This window comes from Pteropus vampyrus, unplaced genomic scaffold, assembly GCF_000151845.1.
Source record: "Pteropus vampyrus isolate Shadow unplaced genomic scaffold, Pvam_2.0 Scaffold15, whole genome shotgun sequence".
NCBI lineage: Eukaryota > Metazoa > Chordata > Mammalia > Chiroptera > Pteropodidae > Pteropus > Pteropus vampyrus.
In genome coordinates this window covers 17,328,093-17,340,208 of record NW_011888796.1, presented here as the reverse complement: position 1 = coordinate 17,340,208, position 12,116 = coordinate 17,328,093, and the positions used below count along the sequence as shown (strand labels likewise).

At 46.8% G+C, this 12,116-nt stretch overlaps 1 long non-coding RNA gene and 1 pseudogene across 1 annotated transcript in view; one reads left to right on the top strand and one right to left on the bottom strand.

Moving 5' to 3' along the window:
* LOC111735832 overlaps positions 1-12,116 on the bottom strand; it is a 116,951-nt gene that overhangs the window by 89,901 nt on the left and 14,934 nt on the right. The gene's annotated exons all lie outside the window — the stretch shown is intronic.
* LOC111735942 lies at positions 9,508-9,626 on the top strand (annotated as a pseudogene).

The following is a 12,116-nucleotide window of genomic DNA, read 5'->3' as shown; positions in this document are numbered from 1 at the left end:
TTCCTGTTCCTGCTCTGGCCCTAAATCACCCTCTGACCTTGAGGCTTCAGTTTGCTCTCTACCCAATGGAAGGTCCTTCAAGCTATAACATTCTCTTATGCTAGGAAGCTGCATAGAATATCAAAGTCCAAGGCACAACAGTAGGGACGATAATTTGGAGTGAGGAAGCTTTGTAAATCATATCACAGCAGTAATGACCTTCCGAAGATGCTATACACGGGTGTTCAAGTAGTGGTGTTAATAAAAAGAAGTTGCCCCAGTCCAAGGGCTTACTGGAAGCTGTCCTCACCACTGCCACGTAAGTCCACACTTACAGCCAGACTTGGTGCCCCTCCTACTCTAGGTTTCCTTTTTGTGGAAGTCTATGGAGCTCCAGAGAAAGAGGTAACTTGTGGGAGAGTGTGCCCACCCATTCACACATGCACACAGACACACACTGGAAAAGAGCTAGTCCTAACATGACAGAAAGCCAGACCAGGCAGGCCTGCAGGGGAGGAGCTGCTCAGCCCCCAGAAATCAGAGCCCCCCACCCCCAGCCTCGCCAACCCAATGAGGGGACTGCTTTCTGTTATCAGGTCAGCTTCCTCACATAGACTCAACCATTTCCTGCCACAGCCAGCTGAAGGATCAAGATTCCTAAACACTTAGTATAATGGCCTGTGCTGGATGTTTTCCATTTGTTCCCACAGACCTTCTCCCCATGCTTCTCCCCTCTGCTCTGGGCCCCAGGAGTCTGACTGGTATGGTTTACATAAGAGGCTCCTTCAATCTCTGGCTTCCAGTTGGGTTCAGCCCCCAGAACCCACAGAGCAGGAGAAGAGTGAGCAGGATCACTGTCATTTGGCTGCATCCCTTCAGGAAGGCCATGTCCTGTCAGGCAGCCCTCTGTATACAGTACCCTCTCTAAGTCCCCACAGGCCCAAGGGTGCTAACTGCTCCCCACAGTTGCTAGCCTCAGGGTGCTGCACTGTCCTCTGTCAGTTTTCCTAAACTCTGTCCTCACCTTTGTAGACAGTCCCTTTTTTAAGCTCCTATCAAATTGCCCAGCTTGAGTGTGTCACCTGTTTCCTGCCAGGACCCCAATGCATCCCTCAAGGAGAATGTTCTTGGTCAAATAGTGATGACAAAATCATCATGGCCAGAAAGAAGAAAGTCAGGCACAAACAGCTTTGGGACTATCTGGCCTTGTTGCTTCTCAGTACAATGTAGCTCTTTGTGGTGGGGTCCCCAACCTGAATGCCCACCAAGACCTAGCTAGGAATGTCAATGAGTCTAAGACTCCCAGGGGGCCATGGCGACTCAAACAGCACACTCCCCAGCTGAGGCCACCACTCAGCTCCCTCCACTGTTGCCAGGCAGGAATGTGGGCCTGGAGTTGCGGATCTTCTAATTACTCAAAGGAAATTGGAAATACATATTTTTATGTGAAATTTTCTCTTGGCTTATGTGTTTTAAAAACAAAATGCAAGCCAAATGCATCTACAGCCAACAAAGAGTTGTTTGTTTTCCCCTGAGTTACACTCTGATACTAAAATTCCATCTTCTACATAGACAATTCAGAGAGATGACAGTTTGGGTGGCCCTGCCAAGGCTGCACACTCCAAATCTGTGAGTCTCTACCCTAGGGAAGTAAGAGGACCGGCGAGGGTCCTCCAGGGAAGAGTGTCCTTGGCAGAGACCACCAGAGAGACAGGCAGCAGTCAGCAGTGAGTCCAACAGCCCCAGGTCAGGGACCTGTAGCTGGCCAAAATGGGAAACTGGATTGAGATGATTAGAAGTGGAGGATCCACTGAACAATGAGCTGGCCTCAGAAAGGCTGGGTTATTTGGGGTTTCTTTGTTTTGTTTGCTTCCAATCTTTGTTTGTTTGAGTCTGTACCAAGTTCTATCTGAAAGTTGCAGTGGTGTATACTCCCCATCCTGATAGGGAAGGTGATGGCAGCACCTTTAGATCCAAGATGAGAGAGCAATTAGTGTCACTCACAAAGGCCCAGCGTCTGTCTTCTTTCAGGACCATCAAATCATTGGAGGCTCAGATGGCTACATCCCAGAAAGGGCATCTTATTCCTCCAGCTACGTCTAGGCCCAGCCAAGCTCCTAAACTTGCTGGGCAGAAAAAAATCTTTCCAATGAGGAAAAGTCTCAGCTAGCCATTCCTCAATCTCCTACTTCTTTCCTTTCCTGAACTGCTCCAGAATTATCAACTCCCTCCTCTGGCACTGCCCAGGCACCACCAGATACTGTAAGGCTGCTTTTTGGATCTCCCATCGCAGTTCCTCATTAGATTGTAAGCCCCCTGGAAGCAGGGCTGAATTTTAAGCTTTGTACCCCTCAGGGCTCAGACTTGCTTCTTACAAATGGAGAAGAATAAATATACACATTATTGGGCATTTTTGGTGACATGACTAGAGAGTAATAAAAATTATAAGCATAATAATAATGACAACAGATCCTTACATTTATGTAGAATTTTGAACTTTAGGAATAAGAAATAATAAACCTAATAATAGAAATGATAGATGTCTTACATTTGTACAGCACTTTGAAGTTTGCAAAGCACTTTTACAGACTTAATTTTATGTCATCTTCGAAATCATTCTTATAAAAATGGGGAAAGGATAGATGAAACAAGATAGGCAAAACATAAATTATTGCTGAAGCAGGATGATGTGGACATGGGGCGTACTATACTGTTCTCTCTACTTGGGGATTTGTTTGAAATTTTTCATTGTAGGGTTTAAAAAACACACACACAATACTCTACTATGTAAGTAAAGTAAGAGGCGCTATCATTACCGGCATCATTTTAAAGCTGAACAAACACAAAGCCAGAAAGGGGTTTGGCTTGCCCTAGTCACTCAGTTTGTGTGGACCTGCACAACCGAGACTAGAGAGGTAGTGTCCCCACTCCTTGTCAAATGCTCCCTTTCCTACGTCACTGTTGCCCAAGTTGGTCCCACAAACACCATTTCTTGAGAATATTAAAAGGGTTCTACAAAAACTAATATCCCATAGTTAAATAAGTTTAACAAAGGGTTAAACAAGGCAATCAGGTCCATTTCCTGCAAGAGTGGCCAGAAACTCTGTAGAGCATTCCATAGAACTGATGTTCTCCTACCAAGCTCCAACAGACTCACAGGCACAGAGAAGCCCTTTTATGTATGCACTCAGATCCCCCACTGGCCCGCAGAGCTTTCTGATCTTTCCAGAGACCAGAACCCTGGTCAAGTGAAACCCATGTGGAAGGGTATACTGCAGATGAGCCCGGATGGATGTGTGTAAAGCTTTGGGACAAAAGTCAGACTTTTATGGGGTATGATAAGGCCTCTGGATAATGGCTGGGTCAGAATAGGTGTTGGCAGCAATGCTCATCAAGTTTTTCCATCTTCCTCTCCAACCTTCTCTACCTCGGTAGAAAAGCGAGTAAGACAAAATATGATTTGCTTTGTAAAAGCTGGAAATGTATCTGTTTATCATCTTCAAATAACAACTAGTCCTTACTGAGCATTTACTGTATGCCAGGCCCCGTGCTGGGTGTTTACTCACTTACAATCCCCACAGCAACCCTAGTGAGTAGGTCTATTTTACATCCCACTTTAAAGATGGGCAAACTGAGGCTCACAGCGGTGAAGGGATTTGGCTCATGTCAGCTGGATGATGAGTGATAGAAGTGATCTTTGAACTCAGGCAGGGGGATTCTAGAAGCCCTACTCAGAACCACCCCCAGCTGATAGCCCCTGGTCAAGAAGTTTGTAGAGCTCAACTGCCTCCAGTGGCAGGTCTTGAGAGTCAAGGGTGGCCTAGGGGCAGCCAGACTGGATGCACAAGACCCATAGGCTGTAAAGACCATCTCCAGCAACCCCAGCAATTTCTCACACCCATTGGCTTATCCCTTTGCCTTTTTCTCCACCCCCTCCCCCAGTTCTGGTCACCTGCCATTGGCAGGCCTTTACCTGCATCTGGACCAGCCCCAGTCAAGACAGACAATAGAAGCTAGAATTAACTATGCTGTCAGAGACTCAGCATTTAAAGTCCCCAAGAAGCTCTGGGCAACCTCGTGCTATCTGAGCTCTGGCCTGCCCTTTGCCCGTAGCCTGTTGGCCCCCTCTAAAATACCAGGCCTCTGCCTTGTTTCCTGATGGGCACCCCAGTTCCTTGGAGACCTGAACTCTGACTAATACAGCCTGCTTCACCTTAACACCCCCAAGGAAACAGACCCTGATTCTTACACCTCCAATTGCTGGCTAGGGTCTTGTTCCAAATGAAATGAGCACTAGGATGGGAAAGGAATGGAAGGGAGTTTTATTGAGGCCTACTGTGTGCCAGGCCCTATGCCCACTAGGTGCCACACTTCCTGCCTCATTTACCTAATCCCTCCCCCAACTACCTTACAGTGTGACTAACAGTATCACCATTTTACGGATGAAGGAATGAGGCCCAGAGAGGTTAACTAATGTCACTGAAGCCATGCTACAGGTAATTAGAGGACTCTAGCCTGACTCAAGATCCAATGCCATAGTGTTATAACCATAATAACACAACCGGTAGTATTCAAAAAGGCAGCTGTGACCCTGGAGTAGATAATGCCACCTCCATTTTACACAGCACTGACACCCACACAAGGAAAAGAGTGTGCTCAAGTTCACTCGCTGTTAATATCACCTAACTTAGCAATACTATGTGCCAGGCATCTTGCTAAGTATTTAGCATAATATCACATTTAATCCTCACAACACTGTAAGAAAAGTATTATTACTATTATTATTCTCACTTTACAGATGGGGAAACTCAGGCTTAGTGAGCTAAAACCAATTATCCGAAGTCATTGCAATAAATGCCAACCCAGCAGCCATACCCTGTGCTTCATTCCCAGAGCATCCTCATTTTTGTCCAGGTGCCCACTCCTCTCCAACATGACTATGGGAAGCATAATCCAAGTGAATTTTCATTACTTGAGCCAATCGTGGTCATCTCTTTCATCATGCCAGTGACTGGTTTAGGAAGGTGCATGGGACACAGTTCTGGCCTATAAAACATAAAGAAAGCCTGCTGGAGGACTTCCAGGGAAATTTTCTTTACTCATAAAAGGAGATGCCCAGATGGATACCCCCTTTTTCCACTGGACATTGTCATTTCTGAATGTGATGACTGGAACTGCAGCAACCACCTCACCACCGTGAGGCACTAGCCGACATGCTGAGGAGAGCAGCCAGAGAGGTGGAAAGTACCCAAGCTCTTATTATTTAAGCCCCTGATGCCGTGCTTTTCTGATACTTGCAGCTAAATTGATATAGCTAAAGGGAATGTGAACTTCCATCTCTCTGGCTTTAGACTCAAAACTAGACCGCTTGAGTCCAAGCCCAGAATTTGTATCTGTATGCTATCTACAGGTTAAATATCAGGCTGTCAACCTAGACTACCCAAGGATAGTTCCATCCCCCTGAACTTGGGCCTACCTATTTCAATCCTAGGTAAAAAAAAAAAAAAAAACACATCTATGGCTCGGCCCAGCCTGGCCACCCAACCATGACTCTAAGCCCTGAAGGACAAGGATCCCAGGAGGGACCCTGAGCAGATACAATGGAGAGAAGATCCTAAAGCCAGCCCCTGCCCCTTGAGAACCAAGTCTTGTTTCATTCTCCATTTCCACTGTCTTACTCTGTCACAGCCCCATAAATCTCTAGTTTATTAATCCTTTATATAAAGCAGTTGGTGTGGAATCTTGGTTTACTCCCTGTTCATAAAACACTAAGAAATTAAAGGTGGAAATTACCCAGAAGGGCACAGAGCCTCCACTGGGGAGCCCAGAGCGCTTCCTGGCCCTGAACCAGGCCCCCTCTGCCCTTCTCACCTACATAGTTCAGGATGCAGTGATGTCATTGCATTGTCCTCTCCCACAGCCCAGAAGCAAGGGGCTCTTCCCTGAGGCTTACACACCTCTGACCCCTACTTGGCACAAAGCAGGAAAGAAGGCGCCACTGTCTCCCTGAAAACCCATTTCAGAGTCTCCTACTTTCTGGAAATTTTCCTCATCTTAAATCCCGTTGTTATACCTGATGGGGGTGGCAGGGGATGGGTCAGGTTGAGGACAAAATGTAGAGAGCTGATTAAAACAATTCAAATACCAAAATATCTAACAAACCCAGAGACATGACCAGGCGGGAAAATGGAAAGTTTATATTAAATGACTTTACCTACCTAAGTGTCTCAATTGCCTAGGATCATGCTCATTTCTCAAGCCTCTGAGGGCACTTCAACACCACTTCACCCCAACACTCCCCCAGATCCTCCAGGCACTCCGAATACTGTTGATCTCTAAAATCTAACAGAGTCTGGATCTTCCTAATGTAACCTTGGATGGGTCTAAGGTTTCTGAGGTTCTCACATCTCACAGTCCACCCCAAAACTGGCTGCTAAATCCCACCTCTTCCTCACAGGAAGAGCCACAAACAAGCATCAGTGTCTCATATCAAGGGCAAGGACTATCCTAGTTCAGCATAAGAACACATCTTTAGCTTGACTACATGCTAGAGATGGCACTGGGTAGTGGGTCCCTGTTTGGCCAGGTCCCTATTCCTGATGTTCTCACTGTGGTTTTGAAGTTGTAAAACTGTAATAAATAGAGTACCAGGAGAGGAGAAACATAGTCACTTAGCCCAATGGAGAGAGGGGAGCTCAAGGATGGCTTCCTGGAGAAGGCAGTATCTGGGCTGAATTGAGAAGAATGAGTAAGACTCAAGCAGACTAAGGAAATGGGGAAGGGCACTGCAGTCAGAAAATAGTATGAGCAAAGGCACAAAGCTATGACACAGCATATGTGTCCTGGGAGCAGGGGGGCAAGAAGCAGGTTGGTGCTACCACGGTATAAACTATGAGGTAATGGGTGATGGGAAAAGGACAGGGAGAGGCAGCTGGGCCTTGGCTGCTATGCTAATAAGTTTTTTGACTTTATCCTAAGGGCAATGGGTAACTATTAAAGGGTTTCTGACCAGACAGGGACATGGTCCAGTTTGCTCTTTAGAAAGATCCCTTTACCTGCCATGGGGAGCATGGACTGGAGAGGGACAGAAGGCAGGAAAGAGACATCACAGGCAAAAGACAGAGAAGGTCTGAGGCAAGACGGAATGCTCTTTGGTCTGGGGGAACAAGCTGTGTCTGCCCTCAGTACTATTCAAGGACACAAATGGGGTCTGGATGGAACAAGAAAGAGTGAGGAGACAGGTTGGAGGCTCCATGGGGCATGGGAAGGGCTGCACCAGAGGTAAGGGAAGCAACTCAAATCCCAGTCTGGCCCATGAGGGGTCCCTGTGAGCCTCGGTGCCCACCTGGCCACAGTGGCTGTTTGCAGGCAGTCTCCCCATCACCCTGTAGCCTCTTGACCCCTCCTGCCTCTGGTCGGCCTACAGCTCCTCTTCCTGCCTAGGTTGGGGAGGACACTTTCCTTGTCCACTGTCCATTTCCCCCATAACAAAACAGAGCTGACCTCCATTACACCTCGTCATACTGGTTATTGAGTCTGTTCACTTCTACCAGACACAGTGCCTCAAGGACAGGGATCATGTTTTCTTCATTCCTAAGGCTGATGCTACTCAAAGCCTGATGGAAGAAACTCCCTGTGTGGACTGTGTGACGGGTTTCCTTCTCATTGTGCCCAGTCTGCCCAGAGAAGACGTGTTTCTGCCAACATGGGGGCCGACACCTATCTCCTTCCAAATCACTCTCTCCACCCCCACCAAAAAATACCACCAAAACAATACCCTCCAAACTGATGTTCCCACCATTTCACTTCCAAATAAGAAAATTGACAAGCATGTTTTCAGCACCTAACATGTGCTATTACCTCTCTCATAATCCCGTAGAGTAACGACTGTTGCTGCCATTTTACAGGTTAAGAAATTGAGATTCAGAGAAGCTAAGCCGCTTGCTCAAGTCACTCAGCTCAGAGTCCCAGCCTAGACCTCCGAGCTCTCCTGTGCAGTCCATGAGCATGTAGAGAAGCCCTAGTGTGACCTTGGGGTGTAGAACCTCTCCGGCCTCAGTTTTCTCCTCCAGAGATTAGGGTATCCAGAGGACCTCCCTCACAGGGTGGTTTGAGAGAACTGAATGAGACAATCTACAAAGAAGTGGGCACACAGTACCCTCCCACGCACGACCATTGCCCCGCGTGGCTCAATGCTGTCTGGAGGGCAGGCTGCCCTCCCAGCGCTTCCATGGACTCTCTGCCCCTCCTGGGGAGGGCAGAGAGAGGCACACTCCAGAATGATAAGTGAACCAATAAACCAAATTTTTGTCTGGGTGGGTATAAATTATAGCAGGAAGCATTTGGGTTTGGTGTCTTCTGTGGCATTAGAAGTATCATTAATTATGTATTAAGTGTTTGAAAGGAAAAGACATCAGTAGCCTATAGGATATATTTGCATAGTAATGGAGGATTGATTAGATAAAATATCTATACTGAAGGCTACTTGGATTCAGGTCCAGGGCTTCACAGTGGTGGTAAATTACAGTCACAAAAATCTCTGCAATAGTAAATAAGGTGCCCCAGTTGCTGAGGGGACTCTCAGTGCCTGCTGATGAGAGTTGGGCAGCCACCTGGCCAGGAAGGGGAAGCAGGGCAGGGCCTTCTAGTTGCTGGGGGTCTGGTTTTCTGGATGGGTGACTCCTCTCTCCAGCCCAGCCTTGAGCTGGGCCAGAAACCCCTGCTCATCTCAGTCTGCAGATGCTGCAGAGAAAGGCTTGAAGCTGCTTCCTAAAATCTGGACTTCACTAAAGGCTATTCTGCAATTCCCTCTGGAAGTTAGATGCCCAAGTGAAAAGAAAATGCATATGTTGCTTCCTAAACTGTAGTCTGTGTGTCCCCTCTTAATGAGAAGTTGGGGAGGGTTGGAGGAGAGTTACTCCCACTCTTGAAGAGATGAAGGCCACCAAATCCCCTGTAGACTGGAGTCCAGGCACACTGCCCAGAAGCACAGGGGCAGGCTCCTACTTGAGCGTTGGTGACAATAATAACAGGCAACATTAATGACCGCTTTCTGTGTGCGAGGCCAGGTCTATGCCCACTCACTGCATGGATTAACTCCCTTTACCTTCAAAGGAGCTCTCTACAGTAGGTGTTATCATAAACCCATTGTCAGGTGAAGAAACTGAGGCATGGAGAGATCTCCCCTAGATATCAGCTTTGCTCACTCCCTCATCTCCTTAGTTTAAAACTAGAACCATATCCCATCACTCTCTCATCATATTTCCTGCCTTTCCCCCGCCACATTACTTGTGACCTTCAACTATGATCTATCATCTACTAATTTGGTTTATAGTCTGGCTCCCTGCACTAGAGAGTAAGTTCCACAAGGACATGGATTTCAGTCTGTTGGTCTTGTATCATCCACTGCTATATCCCCAACAGCTAGAATGGGTTCAGCACATTGCAGGTGCTCAAAAAACATGCACTGGATGAGTAGAGGTTGAGTCACCTGCCCCAGGTCACCCAGCTTTTAAATGGCAGAGCTGGGTCTGTGGCCATGCCACCCTGAACAAGCCCGATCTTGTCTGATCTCGGAAGCTAAGCAAGGTTGGGCCTGGTTAGTACTTGGATGGGAGACCACCTAGGAAGACCAGGTGCTGTAGGTGTAAAATATAAAAAATAAGGGATTATAAACTGACAAGGTCCTTGTAATCTGTGAGGTCAACCAAGAGGTGCCCCGCCTAAAATAAATAAATAAATATAAATAAATAAATAAAATAAAAAGGTTAAAAAAATAAATTAAAATTAAAATAATAAATGGCGAGCTGGGGTTCAAACCCAGGCACTCTGGTCCCTGACCCAGGGCTCTGAATTACCACCCCTCACTTGGGAAGGACATTCTCCTTTCTGATGAAGACATACACAGGTGTTATAGGGGGATCCAGCCTCACCACTGCTAAATAAAACCATGGACAATGGTGATCTCTGAGCTTTTTGTTCCCCTGAACTGAGGTGGGAACACCAGGGCTTCTGGGAACAGCTCTGGTCTGACTTTTTGTGGGCAAAGACAAGCAGACCTGAAAGAAGCCCTCTCTGAATAACCCCTGTGTTATAGACTGAATGTTAGTATCCCCTCAAAATCATATGTTAAAGCCCCTACCCCTCAGTGTGCTTGTATTTGGAAGTAATTTAGGTTAAATGAAGTTAATAACTAAGGGTGGGGCCCTGATCTGATAGGATTATGGATTTTATTAAAACAAACTAACAAACAAACACCAGCGTGCTCTCCCCCTCTGGAGCACCTACAGAGAAAAGGCCATGTGAGCATACAGCGAGAAGGCAGCTGCCTGTAAGCCGGGCAGAGAGTCCTCACCAGAAACCAAATTGGCAACAATCTTGACCTTGTGCTTCCAACTTCCAGAACTGTGAGAAAATAAGTTTCTGTTGTTTAAGCCACCCAGTCCACAGCATTGTGTTATGGCAGCCCTAGCAGACTAATAAATACATAGTGTCAAGGCTGAGTACTGAGTGGGTCTCTCACCTGCTCAAGAATGATGATGGCTCCCTACTACATGCAGGGTAAGGTCCAGATTCTAGCACCTCGTCCCAATCATGGATTAATTAATGGACTAATGGTGGCTGAATCAGACCCTATTATATGCTTTCCAAAATATGCTCGGCCCCAGCTGCCTCCCAGACTGTCAGCTACTTTCTCAATGGACAGCCAGGCCACTACGACTGCATGGTCTCAGCTGTCAGCCTCTCTTTGGGTGATGGCCAGGCTCTAGCATAGCCTCCACTGCAACCACCACAGGAGCCAAATCAGCTCCAGCGACTGGGTTCGACCCACTGGACCTATCGTGGTGCTGGGGGCTCTCACCACATCTGGACTCAGCTGAGGTGCCATGTCACAGGGCATGGATTCAGTTTCTCCAGTGGTTGCCCAGAGGAGCCAGGTGATATGACCCAGAAGTGCAAAGGTGTTGATACCCAGGGGGTAATTTTGGACCACTGAGAGACCAAGATGCTGGCAGATAAACTCTGTCAACATTTGTTCTGAGTCACAGTGGTTCTACTCAGCTTAACCACAGACATCCCTCATGACTAAGCAACCAGAGTTCTTTCCTCACAAAGGTGTGGCTGGCTGACACTTGCTTTTTTTCCTCTCTTGCCTCACATCCCTTTCCCTTTCACTCTCTTTGCCCTACCCCTAGTAAAGCATTAGCACCAGTTTTGCGTCAAAGATCTGTTTTCTGGGAACCCAAAATCTGCTCGGCATGGATGGCCCTTGGTGCCCAGCAGCACCTTGCTCAAAGTAAAGACACACAAGAAAAAATGAACTATTTGACTTTGAAAAGGAAATGAGATACTGTTGATGCTTTGATGGCAGGGAGAGTGGGGACTTGAATCCTTGGAGACACAGACAGGACTCTCCTGTTTCCTATGATGTCTCTGCAAATGCTTCCACCTGTGGGAAGACAGCCCAAGTTCTCTGGGGACTTGACTTCCTGAAAGGCATTGAGGATACAAGCCTACTGTCTGTGGCTGGTCTGAGGAGCGTCTGATAAACAATTTATACTAGGGTGTAAAAGATACACTAGTGGAACTTCTGTTTTCTAATGGAGCCCATGGAGACTGGCAATGCTAACATTTACTGAGTCTTTAGTATGTTCCAGGCACTAAGCTAAGCCATTTACCTGCATTGTTCATTTAATCTTCAAAACACCCTATGTACTATTAATAATATTAAGTACTATTATTCATCTCCCTTTTACAGATGAGAAAATGGTTGCCAGAAACCATACAATTAGTACTCAAACCCATATCTAAGGAGAGAATGTTGAGCTCAGGGATGGCCCTTAAGGAAGATATTTTGAGGGTATAGCTCTCCTAGGAAAGATTTTTGAGTAGGTATTTTCTGTGGCATTAGAAGTATCACTAATTATGTATTAGGTATTTAAAAGGAAAAGACATCATTTGCTCCTTTGTTTCCCGTAAGGCTAGTCCTGGCCTCAAGGTCCCTACCCAGTCAGAATAGGTACAGAAGTGGTGAAACATCCGAGGTGGGCCTTCCTTTTCACCCCCGGGGTAAGTCGGCAGAGGCTTGGGAAGCAGATGACACTGCAAAAATTGGACTGTATTTGTCCCTGGCTATG